The following is a 13,251-nucleotide window of genomic DNA, read 5'->3' as shown; positions in this document are numbered from 1 at the left end:
AAACCCCACCTGTTGTTCAGCCAATGGTTAAAAAGACTGTAGAACATCCAAGCTATGGAATACTATTCAGCAATTAAAAAAAAAAAAAAAAAGTGAACTGAAACACACAACAGCCTAGATGAATCTCCAGAGAACTAAGCTGAGTAAAAACGGCAAATTCCAGCAAGTTACATAAAATATGATTCCACATATAAAATACTACTGAAATTGCTTAACTATAAAAATGGAAAAACACATGCAGGAGAGTAGAGGCAGGAGGGAAGCATGGCTATACAATGACAACAGGCAGAATACCTGCAGTGATAGGAGTATTCTGTACCTTGACTGTATCAATGTCAATATCTCAGTTGTCATATTATGCTATAGTCTTGTAAGATATTATGATTGAGATAGCTGGAAAAAGTATACATAAGCTCTATATCTTTTTTATTTTAATTTTTGTTAGCGTTTATTTATTTTTGAGAGAGAGAGAAAGAGCATAAGGAGGGAAGGGGCAGAGCGAGAGGGAGACAGAATCTGAAGCAAGCTCTATTTCTTAAAACTGCATGTGAATCTGCTTTTGTCTCAAAATAAAAACTTTAATTTTAAAAGCTCAAAATGAATGGGAAGATATGACTATGTTTGTTAGCTTGATTATGATTTCACTATCAAAACTCATCAAGTTGTAGGGCTCTTGGGTGGCTCAGTTGGTTAAGCATCCCACTTGGGTTCAGGTCATGATCTCGCAGTTCGTGAATTTGAGCCCTGCATAAAGGCTCTGTGCTAACAGCTCAAAGCTTGGCGCCTACTTCAGATTCTCTATCTCCCTGGCTCCCTTCCCCTCCCCTTGCTCGCTCTCTCTCTCTCTCTCTCTCAAAAAAAATTAAATAAACATTAAAAAATAAAGACAGTTTCAAAACTCACCAAGGTGTACACTTTTAAATACATGCACTTTTTTGCATATCAATTATGTCTCAAGAAAGGTGGGTGGGGGCAAGATACAGTATTGCTCTTAGTATTCCCCCCTCTTAGAGCCAATAGGTGAACCAAGCAAAATCGGCATCCATACCAAAAGGGCTAGAAGAGGGCAGTTAGAGAGGTGTCAGCAGTGTCCCAGAGCTGAGTCAGAACCCAAGCAGTATGCAGAGGGGCTTCGCATAGAAGACTTGCCTGGTGTGTGTTGGTATCTACATGACACAGCTGCCACACACGTTAATATTTAAGCAGTAAAAGAGGATAACCATACTTGGAGCAGACAGTGGTGGTGATGAGAAATTGCTTCCATACAGGATGACGGATTGAACAAGTACATATATTAAAAAATTAATGCAACCAGATTTCTCATTGTTAGACAAAGAAGATAAAAACTTGGAAAGGTAGAAAACTAGAAAGAACCCTCTGGTAGTACATAGGAAATGGAGGTATTGGTGTGAACACGTGAATCTCAACATATATAGATATAGAGAGAAATAAACTAATATTTAAATGTGTGAGTGTGTGTGTGTGCGTGTGTGATTTTACATATACATATTTCCTAGCCCTATTTACTGAAAGAACCTGCAAGCAGCAACATCCTAATAATAATGAATACTTCTACCATAATTACCTCGGCTTCCCAGTACCATTCTCCAATAAGAAAACAGGGCTACCTGGAAAAATGGCTGAACCCAGGATCATGCAGGGGAAAGCATACAATGAGTCTAAAAGACCTCTTTGTGTCAGAAAATAGAAAGTGATTGGGATATCAAAATAACACAGATGTCAGGCTAAAGTAATGAGCCAAATGTGACAATTTGGGCATCAAAATATTGACAGTAGCATACTGCATTAAATCAAGTAGGAAACCGATCATCTATATTGATATAAATACCAAGGAAATTAATTAATTAATTAATTGATATGGAATGAGATGCTGGATTTTGTTTTGGAATGCGGTATTTAATAAGAATGGTTTAATTTTGACTCAGGGGATGTAAACATACATTACTAATATAATTAAAAATTTAATTATAAAACATAGCTCAGGACCTGAAGGGTCTTACCTTCTATTTGTGGGAAATACAGTATATTGTGAGAGCTCTAGGATTTCTCTGCACAACATATTTTTCAGTACCTCCATGTACTAGCTGACTAGCTACAGGAAAAAAGAAGAGGGAGAAATGTAAAATGGCTCTTGTGTTTCTTGATTGGGTTTCTTGATTGGGTGTTCAGGTGCTACTGAGACTGGGGAAGGGAAGGTTAGCGATAAAAGAAGACTACAGGTTAAGTTTGGAAGATCTTACACTGAGGACGCATTAGCAAGCAGATGGTTTCCTTGCCTTGAAACTCAGAGGTATTGAGAAGGGCACCTGTTGGGATGAGCACTGGGTGTTGTATGGAAACCAATTTGACAATAAATTTCATATTAAAAAAGAAAAAGAATCTCAGAGGAGAATCCAGCGCTTAAACACATAAACACCTGAGTGGATAATTCATCTAGGAGCATGGAGAAAGAGAAAAGCATTTGTTCCTGGGAACAGAATCCTGGGTTAATCAGACATTTAGGAAAAGCTTTGTTCTGTTTGGAACAGGACGGTTTATAATCAAGTACAATTATGACCAAACGTACTAAACAAAATATTAAAAATTCAGACTCCACCCAAATGTCAACAAAAAGTGAATATACTACTCTACTACATATTAAATTATCATAAAAATGTTATGAAAGCATATAATAGCACAAAAATGTCTATGATACTGTTTTTCCTTTAAGTTCACATTACCTAAGAAATGTTGAAAGTAGGCATAGCATGCATCCTCTAAGAAGATGCATGAAAAAGCTAATGGTAATTGTCTTGAAGGTGGGACTCTATGAGGATTCTCCTCTAATTTTCCACATCTTTCAAATACACCAATACTGAACTTTCTAGTAGTGGAAATAGTCACAAATACGATTCTCTTCCACCTCCTACTACGATAAACATGGTGACGCTTAACACAGAACCGGACACAGATGGGGCATAAATATATCAATACCTGCAATTTAAGGCAATTAGGTGAGAGTTTCTGCTTAATAAAAAACTTGTAATCCGCCTGCTGGAGAGACTCACCTCCTGCTATCCGAGATCCTGAAAGGTGGGACAAATGGTTCTGCCTCTTCCTCTCCGTCCAGAAGGCCTCAATTGGCTTATACCTGGGATCCACCCCCCCCCCCCGCCCCTCCCCGAACCATTCCTACTAGACTCACAGCTAGATCCAAAGAGCAATTAAAGCTCTTGTGGCTCCTTTGAAAACAACTAGCAGACTGTGAGCATCCTACCAGTTACCGGTTTCGCAGGGAATCAGAAATGAGGATTCCTAATTTAGTGTATGAACTTGCATCTTGAAGCCTCACTCTCCTGACTGGTGCAGGCATTTCCAAGGCACTGGCGTCTAGGGGCTGCAAGGCCCACGTGGTCACCATCTGCACCCCCAACCCGTGCAGTAACATCGGCCCTTAACACTACTCAAAACTTCATTTGATCATTCCAGGCCTCAGGACCACCCCTATGAGATATTTTATCTCTGCACCTAGAGATGACGTCTGAGAAAGGCTTCTTGGCCAAGACCAGGCAGCTGGTGTAAAGTGACGTCTTGACATCAGCCAACATCGCCGCTATATTCCACACTAGGTTCACCCGCGCAAGCGCCATCCAGTGACCTCGGCAACAGGGGCCCCGCGGCCCAGGCGCAGCCCCACCCCCGGGCGTCAGCACGTTTTCCCAGGCAGCAGCCTCCTGTGGGAGGGAGTCAGGGGTCGCGCGGCCTGAAGGAGCAACCGCCAGGATGGAAATGGCAGACTTTGGGAAGGATCCCTCTGTCAGCGCAGGAGACAAGGTCCTTCCACCATCCAGAAACCTTCGTCAAAATCTATCTTTGAGGCAAATAAAACTCTCGCCTTCCAGAAGTGATGGACACAGATTCCAGAAGTCTGAGGTGAGAGGGCTAACCGTTAGACTGCCCAACATGGCCGCCATCGCCAGGGCAAACACCACAACCTCTCGGGGACGCCCCTGGGGGTGGCTCCGGGGACCCTTCGCCCCTGATATGGCTAGCCCTGAACGTCGCCACGCCTCTGTGCCTGTCCCCAACAGGACGTGGCCCCGCCCTTGGTGCCGCTCCCTTTGGGCACGGAGCCGCCCCCGCGTGTGACTCCCTGGGCCTTACTCGCTCCGCTGCCTGGCTCTTCTTGGACGTCGCCACGCCTCTGGGCGTGTCCTTAACAGGACGTGGACCGGCTCTGGGTGCAGCTCGCTTTGGGGGCGGAGCCGCCCCGGGGTGTGACTGGCCTGTGCACGTGGCCCAAGGCCAGACCGACCTCCCCTGCGAAAAGCCTCCCTTTGCTCCTACTTCCCGCCCGAGGGTTTCCAGCTCCGTTGCGTCTGCCAGCCAGACTGTGGTGAGGTACGCATGGTTCGGTCCTCTGGAAAAGCAGATGACTAAGCCAAATATTCCAGCACAGTGGGAAAAGTGTTGTAAATTGGGAAGCGGGGACAGATCCCCGGGGAACCCTTCACAGTATAATAGGAAGGAAAGAGGAAAGAAGGGATGGGGATTCACGTTTTGGTTTTGTTACTCTTTGATACCTGCTAGCGATGAAAAGATCCAGTGACTTCTCATTTCCCTGTGGTGATCCAGCACACATGCTGGACGAGTGGGGATTGTGGAGAAATTGTAGGCCAGTGAAACCGTTTTGAGCGCTTAGGCAAGAGAATTGACTGAGGAACCCTCCTAGAAGCTCCCCGAAGACAGGGAGCTTTGTTTCCTTCCCCGTGTGCCCCCAATGCTTAGAAGGAAGCCCAGTACACAGTAAACACCGAGGGAATGAAGGGTTGTCTTCAGGCAGTGTTGGCGCTGCCCATTGGTATGGAACATTTATGGTGGCATCAGTTACTTTCTTGTGCGATTTTATCCAAGAGGGGTCAGCCCCTTATCGGAAGACGGGTCTAAAAAGGACAGAACTGACTTTGGCAAGGGTGACAGATGAAAGGCAAGTGGGGAAGGCTGTTGAGAGTGGAGCTCTTTAGGTTTGGGATTCAGTGGTGGACCACGAAGTTTTCCTTGGAGAGGGAAGAAATGAAGAAAAACGCTGTCAGATGCCCGGGGAGACACATAAAGTGGCTTGTAGTTCCTGCTGAATAGGTTGAAGAATTGGCATACTGAGGGCATAAACTGAAAGAATAAAACCGGGTGGAATGTCAGACTGCTTTTTCAGGTGGCAGAAGTGTTCCCGGTGATAAGTTCTGGGCTACGGCCACAACTAGACTGGAATGCAGGTAAAGGGCTCTAGGATGAGAAGGGGTAGACAGTGAGAGGACAGATTATGGGATGGTCTGTCCACATGGATGTTGGGGCCTCTGACTGATTGCTGCCACCTCAAGTTCCTGTCCTGGGCCCCATCCCACTTCTGGCCTGTCCCAGGGTCTGTGCAGAATCAGCATTTCCTGCAACTCCCAAGCATTAGTCAGTGGCATAACTCTGGACAAGCAGGCAGAACTGGGGCAGTGAGAGAGAGGGATGTAGCCGATCTGGTTTTCTTTTGACACCCAGCATTCACTCACCTTCTGGAAATAGTCCCTCTGTTGACCCCCAGGGAATTAACCCCATTCTCATTCTCAGTCTCAGTCCATGTAAAGATGGAGTTGTCTTTCCCAGACAGTCTTCTTTTAAGATGGATGTAAAACTCAAAAGATGGTTTTATGCTTTTTGGCAGCAGTGACTGGTCAGGGATGGCATGTGACCCAGCTGGAGACAGTAAGGCACAATGGGACTTTTGCAGGGACTATGAGAGAGACAACCCATTTTCAGCTCTACTTAGTGCTTGAGAAGTACACGTAAAGGTACAAAATGACAGACAGAAAGTCAGTCCAGAATCTAGTGCCAAGAAACGGATACAAACTGAACCTTGATGGCATCAACTGAGCCCCAACTTGAACCCTCCTGCCTGACGCCAGCCTTACTGCTAGATTTTCTCAGGTACCCGAGTCAACAGATTCTCTTTCTTAAGTCAGTCCCATTGTTTTTGCTGTCATTGACAGCCAAATAATTCCTCACAGTGCAAGGGCACTCTCCATCCTAGCTCCCTCTTCCCATGCTAGCACACTAAGTATATATTACCTTCTCTGTCCTCCAGATTGCCCTTCTACAAGAGGGGATTAAGAAACCCACTTTGAAGGATCGTAAATATTAAATGGGAAAATACACATAAAAGCATGTTTTGCAAAATTGAAGTGCAATAAGCATTGCCTAATTTTTCGGAATTAAATTAAATCTTGTTCAAAGCCCCCGTGTCAAAGGAAGTCATCCTATATTAGTCATGACTGTCAGTGGGGTTGATGGGGGAGGATTTTGCTATCAAGCAAATATTCGCTATCAGGCAAGTAAGTATATACCAAAGAGCCTCTGTGATTAAGCCCACCATGGTTGCTACTGGGATGGTCATTGTCCAAGCTCATTTGGCCCATTCAAGGCCACTGGTTGTATAGCCTCTATTCCGAGCGCTGGCAATGTGGTGTTTTGTGGCAGCTCCCAAATAATGGGGCTTGATGATTCATCATCTCAGCAAACATCATTTCATCCTTTGAAAGAATTGTCTTGTCTCCTATAGAACTTCCTCACAGAACCATCTACGTAAGGAACACATCTTTACATCATTATGATCAAGTCGCTGGACCACTGGTACCTTCAGCAACTCTCTTTTCAGCCTAGCACTTCTGTCATCCTGTCTCTCCTCTCTCCTGAGGACACTTGGCCAGATTGTCATCTCACTTATGAGAGTCTTGAGAGGACTGTGCGATACGTGCCTCGCAACTTCTCTTTGGGGTCAGAAAACATGAAGACCATTTGTGACCCCTGAGAGGAGAAGCCCAGAGCTTCCTGTAAGACTACAGGGGATGTTAACTTTTTATTCCTTTTGGAGTCACCTCTGACAGGGAATAGAGAGGAAGCATTCAATAGTCTGGTAAATTATCCTCCCTCAAATGAAGGTTACCCAAACTTGGAAAGAATCCCTACAGAGGAAAATGACCCACTCTTGTCATTGCCAGCCCAGCCTCCACCCCAGGGGGAAGCACTGCTTCACTTAATTATTATTTCATGTTCATTTATTTGTGAGACAGAGAGAGACTGAGCCCAAGCGGGGAAGGGCAGAGAGAAAAGGAGACACAGAATCCTAAGCAGGCTCCAGGCTCTGAGCTGTCCACACAGAGCCCGACGTGGGGCTCAAACTCCCGAACCATGAGATCATGACCTGAGCTGAAGTCAGATGCTCAAGCAACTCAACAGCCCGGGCGCCCCCACTGATACACTTCTGTAATAATCGGTTCTTCCCTGCTCCCCAACCCCACCTATGAAGGAAGGAACAGACCTTGAGTCACCTGGGAGAGAAGGAGGCAGCCTCCACAAGTCTCTGAACCTGCCACTTCGCCTGCCTAATGAAGACCGTATGTGCCCTTGGGACACAGGAAAATACCCTGATTTAGTCTCTGATCCAGGGCCAATGGAGTCCTAGGGGAAAAGCCTCAAGAGAAGAGCCCCTTCTCGAGGCCTGAGCTCCTTCACTGCGACTGCTGATTGGGACACAGTTCTCAATGTTAATCCCTCTGAAGGCTGCCTCTATGAACTTGATTGCCTTAGGCGGCACCTGACAGCAGAAAAGTTCCCAGTACCTGAAGCTGGGATCTGGGGTCCCCGTGCCCAATCCGTATCAACGTACCAATCAATTCATGCATTTTGGCAACCCTGACATTAGGTTTGGAGTTAGATTTAAGGTTGTAAAGATTCAGGTAGCCCATTCCCACTGCATTATAAGTCAGTGAAAATTCTCGAGGCGCAACACTATATCATGTAAATGAGACCCCCCCGGCTTCTCGTAACACAGCGATACTTGAGAGTAGGCACAAAGCACATCTTTTTCTGGAAAAATTGATCATCTGTCCAGTCATTTTTCAGCAAATACAATTTCTTGCTTTTTATGACAGTACTGCTTTCCTATAGGAACAAGAATGTGAAGAAGGGACAGTAATCCTAGAAGCCGAACAAAAGTATAAGATCATTCATGGATGGTACTACCATATCATTTAGACAGATGACGTCCTGGATGTTCTGAATATGCAAATTCTGTCTCGTTAACTCATTCAATATTTTCTCAGAATGGAGGCAATGGACACTAGGTGTGACTTGTCATGTGACCCCAGGCCATTGACTCAACCCCTTTAAACCACCACATCTCCTTTGGTTAGAAGTCCTCAAGCCATAGGTACATGGAAGATATCCCAAGATGGGAGTTACATCCCAAGATGTTCTAAGATCCCAGTGCTAGCTTTCCCATCAATTGGGCAACTCATTCTCTCTGATGTGCTAGGTTGAAGAATCGAATTTGAACTCAGAGATGTGCTATACTAAATATATTAATAACAGGAATTGAATCTTGCAGCCTGTAGGGTTTGCTTCCTCTCTCAGTTTGTCTATATCTACAGAAGCTGAAGGTTACTTCTTTAGCCCTAAGGCCTGGGAGCTAGGGCAAAGTGGAGAAAGTGGTAGAGATAGGATGAGCCATAATGCACCTAAGCTTTCTTCCCCTCTTAAGTCTGAATGCTGGGGAGTCAGGTGCTTGCAAGTGTTCATTTTACTTTACCTTTCAGGATGACCCCACACCAACTTTACCTCTGTATCACCTGTTCTTCCTTCTTTGGATGCTCCAATCTGTTGGATGTTTTGTTACCAGCTGCCATTCCATGTAGCCATTAAACAGCTTTGACCTTGAGGACATGGATATGGATGAGGAGAAGGATCCAGTTGGCACCTTTGGCCCCTTTTGCTTCAGAGAACTGAGTAGGGTGTCCAAGAAGGAACCCTTGCCTTAGGAAGACTCCTAAGATTGCAATGATCCCCACCTCCTGAAGTTTACAATTGTGTGTAATTACCCCTCCCCTTGAGCACTGGTTGACCTTAGTGATTTGTCTCCAACAGAACAAAGGAAAGGTAATGGGATGCCACTTCCATTATTAGTTTGTAAAAGATTATAACTTCTGTCTTGTTTGCAAACTCTCTCCTAGTTTTGATGAAGGAAGTTGCTGTGTCAGAGAAACCCACGTGACCAGGAACCAGCGAACTCCCACCCAGGGCCAACAGGGTATTGAGGACCTCAAGCCAACAGGCTTTGAGGCATGCATCCTGCCAACAATTGTAAGTGAATACAGAAGTGGGTCCTTCCCCAGGCACGCCTTCACATGAGAACCTAGCCTCAGCTGACACCTTAATGACAGCCTTCTGAGAGACCCTGAAGCAGAAAATCCAGATAGGCCTAGCCTGAGATTCTGACCCACAAAAATGGTCAGATGACAAATATGTGTTTTTAAGCCACTAAATTTTGGGATATCCATTACACAGCAATTCATAACTAATGCACCTCTAAATTACTGTCACTTTGGTGTAAAATGTAGCATGTCTGGGAAAGCAGGCACCATATAGGAGCACAGCTTCCCTGACAACATCCTGGAGGTGCTGTCTTCATGCTCAAAGATGATCTTGTGTTCTCTCAGGCCAAAATGGTATCCCTGTGCTCTCATAAGCCCTGAGTAGTCTCTGGGAGGTGACGCCTACTTGCCATAGTACCTCATCGCACCCTACAGCTGTATATATGTCAGGATAGTTTGGGAGCAGATGAACAAACAGGTGGAGCCAAGGTGTGGACTTTAAGGGGTTTTCTCACTTGGTGAAGGCCTGAACATTTTCAGAGTAAGCCTTTTGTACTTCTTATGAAAAAAATTCTACGTTTTAAATACAGGACACCTGAGCAGGGTCAAATAAAGGGCCCCGGGATAAAACTGAGAAGGCCACTGTCAGGCTTCTTACAAGGGACCAGTATGGATGTAGAAGCCCAAAGAGGAAATCGGTAAGAGCTGAACTCACTTCTTCCTTTCCCAAAGCACAAGTCCCCCCTCCTATACACCACCACCCCACAATCCCAGTGCACTACACAGAAAAACCCCCACTCTCTATTAGAACAAACGTTTATTGAGGAGGATTAATATTCTTGGTTGTGCTGAAGAAAGGTTGCTCTGAGCAGAGGATATGTTATCGTGAAAACTGTAAGGCTTTCTCAACAAGGACTAAACGATTTCTTTAGGGAAATTTCTTCTCCCTCAAAGTGCTGGAGAAGCATTTTCTGCTTGAATAGAAGCATCAAATCTCCGAACACAGTACTTTCATCAGCGGTGAGGGGGGCTGCAAGGACCTGGCCTACTTGATGCACACAGGTGGGGCCTAGGTGATGTACGGGCTCCCTGGAGGACAGAGAAGAAGCGAGTTGGCTTGGAGTTAATAGCTGCTTCTTGAAGGCCCCAACTTTCTGGGGAATTCCGGTCCTGTGTCTGTTCTGCCTGACACTTGTAAGACACTTCTGTTCGCAGAGATGGCTTCTTGGCTACAGAGCTCGATCCTGGCCCGTTTGCCGTGTGGTGTGTCAGAGAAAGCCTGATAGTTGGAGGGATGCCTCTTGTCAGGCCCTGCCTGGGCCTGGAGTTCTTCCTTCTGCTGGCTTAACTCTGAGGCCTCAGATTCACACCTACCTGCCACCTTCACGCCTAGGATCTTCCCAGTGGCAGTCATGAGCTCATGAGCTTCAGGAGGCCCAGCACTCACAAGAGCAGTCAGTCACACTTTCAACTGAGTCTCGGTGCTAGCAACTTTCCTGCTTTGTGATTTTTTTCATGGCCTTGATCCACTTGATACATTGCTTCATCTTTTTTCTGAAGTAACTCTCAGGAAGAAACTGTTCGTTCTGTGACAGAGGTGAGGGAGCACTCTCTAATTTTCTGTCCTCAACACGGTGGCTCTTCTTTCTGGCTACGGATGTCCCTCCCCCTGAATCCTCCCTTCTACATTTTCCTGCGTTGAAACCCTGAGGTCTCACTTTCTCTGCACTTTTTCTTTGTGGAAAATTCTTAGGCTGGCACTCACCTAAGACCAGCTTAGAGGGCCAGGACTCCTGCTGCTGCTCCGTACTGTATTGTCCTCCAAGTGGACATGCGGCACCTGGGAGGCTCCCATATCCCCACTACAGTCACTCTGGGACTGAGTCAGTGAGGCCTTGGACGTCAAGCTGTCAGAAGTAAGGGGCATGCCAGTGGCATCCATGCTTGAGCTTGATTGTGGTCCTCCCTCTACAGTTTCAACTTTAACTCACTAAGGAGCTGTCTTTTAAGGTCTGATAGTTTAGAATCTTGGGGAGCCAGTGTTTTTGGTGAGGGCTGTTCAGTGGTCGGCACAGCTTCTACCTTACTCAAATTGACATTTGTCATTTTGGAGCTTTCCAACTCACTGGTTGTCAAGACTTCACAAGATTGGGATTGAAGAGTACACAGCTCCTCGGTGTTGAATACGCCCCTGGACAAGTTGTGCTTTGCAAAATGGTCTAAATTCTTCTGCACCATCACTCTGCCCTGAGCCATTTCAGTTCCATCGCCAGGACTCACATTCTCATCCTTTGGCTCATGTCCAGCTTCAGCTTGCTTTGGGGGCACCTCTGGGCCACGTCTGCTGTCTGGTACAGCCTCCCTCTGTCTCACTTGAACTATGATGCTGTGTGTAGGGGACTGGAAAGTCTGACTTCCATACGCAGCTGTCTGGATAACCTCTGCAAGCTCATGGTTGGTGTCAGAGAGTGATGCTTTCAGGGCCCTCTGTCCTTCATTGCCCATAGGTGACATGGCAGGGAGAGAATGATCCAGGGTGGGGACTGAATTTGGTGTTCTCATCCTGTTGCCATGAAAAGTTTTAGAGCTCCTCTCACGGGGGTTAGAAAACTCAGCTTTGGAATCCACCAGAGAAATATGCATGGCTGAGGAGGGAATGTCTAATTGGGGAAGAGGCCATGTTGTGGCTTCTCTCAACATATAGAATTTTATGGATTCAAGAACCCTGAGCAATAGACCCCACCTCTGACTCCTCCGAAATCTTATAATATGGGCCTCTAGCAGCCGTCGGGTATTTGGATCGAGAAAGGAAGGCTCCAGAATGGTAATCTGGCAGCAAACCCTACCCACCATTGTCTTTTTTGATTTGTGTTTTCCATTTTAGTCTGGGAATTCCCACACAAACGCAGTGCATTGTCATCAGCCAGCCATGAACAACACACACCTGTAGGAATCCTACCCGCAGTAATCTACCAAAATTTCTTGTTCAAATGTAATCTAAGGTCAGATTTGGTTCTGGTCTGTGTCCTTCCTTGAGACATTTAGCAATTCATTCCCTGAGTGACTCCTTGAATGACACACACAGTTACTTTTTGCCTCCAAAGAAGCCCTAAGACCCTTCGCTAAGTAGCATTCTGAGACCCTTTGTGGTCTGCCTTCTGGGCTCTTCTCTAGATTTACCCAAGATCCTCATCATGTTCATCATTAGCTGGAACTCTGTTGGGACCCTCTCATGGAAACTTCCTGGGAAACTCGATTCAGTCTTTGCTAGATCCTTGGCTACTGTGGCCCTGGAGCTCAGAGAATTTTGAGCAAACATGTCTGCTTTTTTGCTGAGACATTTCTGTTCATGTACACTGAGGCTCCATCAGTGCTAGAGACTATAGATTTCTACAGGCATGCAGGCACCAGCATGGGGTACCTTCCTTGGACCATGAAACTCCAGTCTCTCCTGGGGTTCACAGGTAATATGGAAATGGCCAGGAATGATGGAGCCTGGTATACTGGCATGGGATGACCGGCTAACCAATGGAAAGTTGGGGGCTTGAGGACAAATGGCTTCAGGAGATCTTGGGAACCCAGGGACTAAACCCCACAAACTTTCCTGGTGCTTCTTCAACACGTGCCATGGCACATGCTGGTTTTCAGTCAAGATAGGAGAGTCTGACTCATTCTTGGATCCTTGGAAAAACACTCCACAGTCCCTATTCTGGGGTGAAGAAGACGATGGTATGATTGGTAGGTGAGGTTGAAGGTGGGCCTGGGGGTTCACCTGAGTGAAAGGTAGTGGCTGGGATTGGGACAAGTTTTGAGGCCAGGGTCGGGAATATAAACCGGGGAGAGGAAGGCGATGGGAATGAGGGTGGAGTAGAACTTCTTGATCCTGCATTTTGACTGCAGAAGCATTACGTGATCCATTGAATAAGACAAAGTGAGACCCTAGTGGGGAAGTACTACTAGAAACCAGGAGAGTGGCTACTAAGGACTCACTATGAGAGGAGGGAAGACCCCAGACGAGCTGGCTATATTTCTGATACAAGTTTTCCCCCAAACACTT

At 46.0% G+C, this 13,251-nt stretch overlaps 1 long non-coding RNA gene across 1 annotated transcript; it reads left to right on the top strand.

Annotated features, from left to right (window-relative positions):
- The first annotated feature begins 4,287 nt into the window (after positions 1-4,287).
- On the top strand, positions 4,288-9,946 carry LOC123593101. Its single transcript, XR_006710121.1, has 3 exons — positions 4,288-4,401; positions 9,054-9,183; positions 9,785-9,946. It is a non-coding gene; the product is annotated as an uncharacterized LOC123593101 (long non-coding RNA).
- Positions 9,947-13,251: the final 3,305 nt, after the last annotated feature.

Source organism: Leopardus geoffroyi, chromosome D4 (genome assembly GCF_018350155.1).
Source record: "Leopardus geoffroyi isolate Oge1 chromosome D4, O.geoffroyi_Oge1_pat1.0, whole genome shotgun sequence".
Lineage (NCBI taxonomy): Eukaryota > Metazoa > Chordata > Mammalia > Carnivora > Felidae > Leopardus > Leopardus geoffroyi.
Note: the sequence above shows the minus strand (reverse complement) of the source record. Positions and strands in the feature narration are given on the sequence as shown.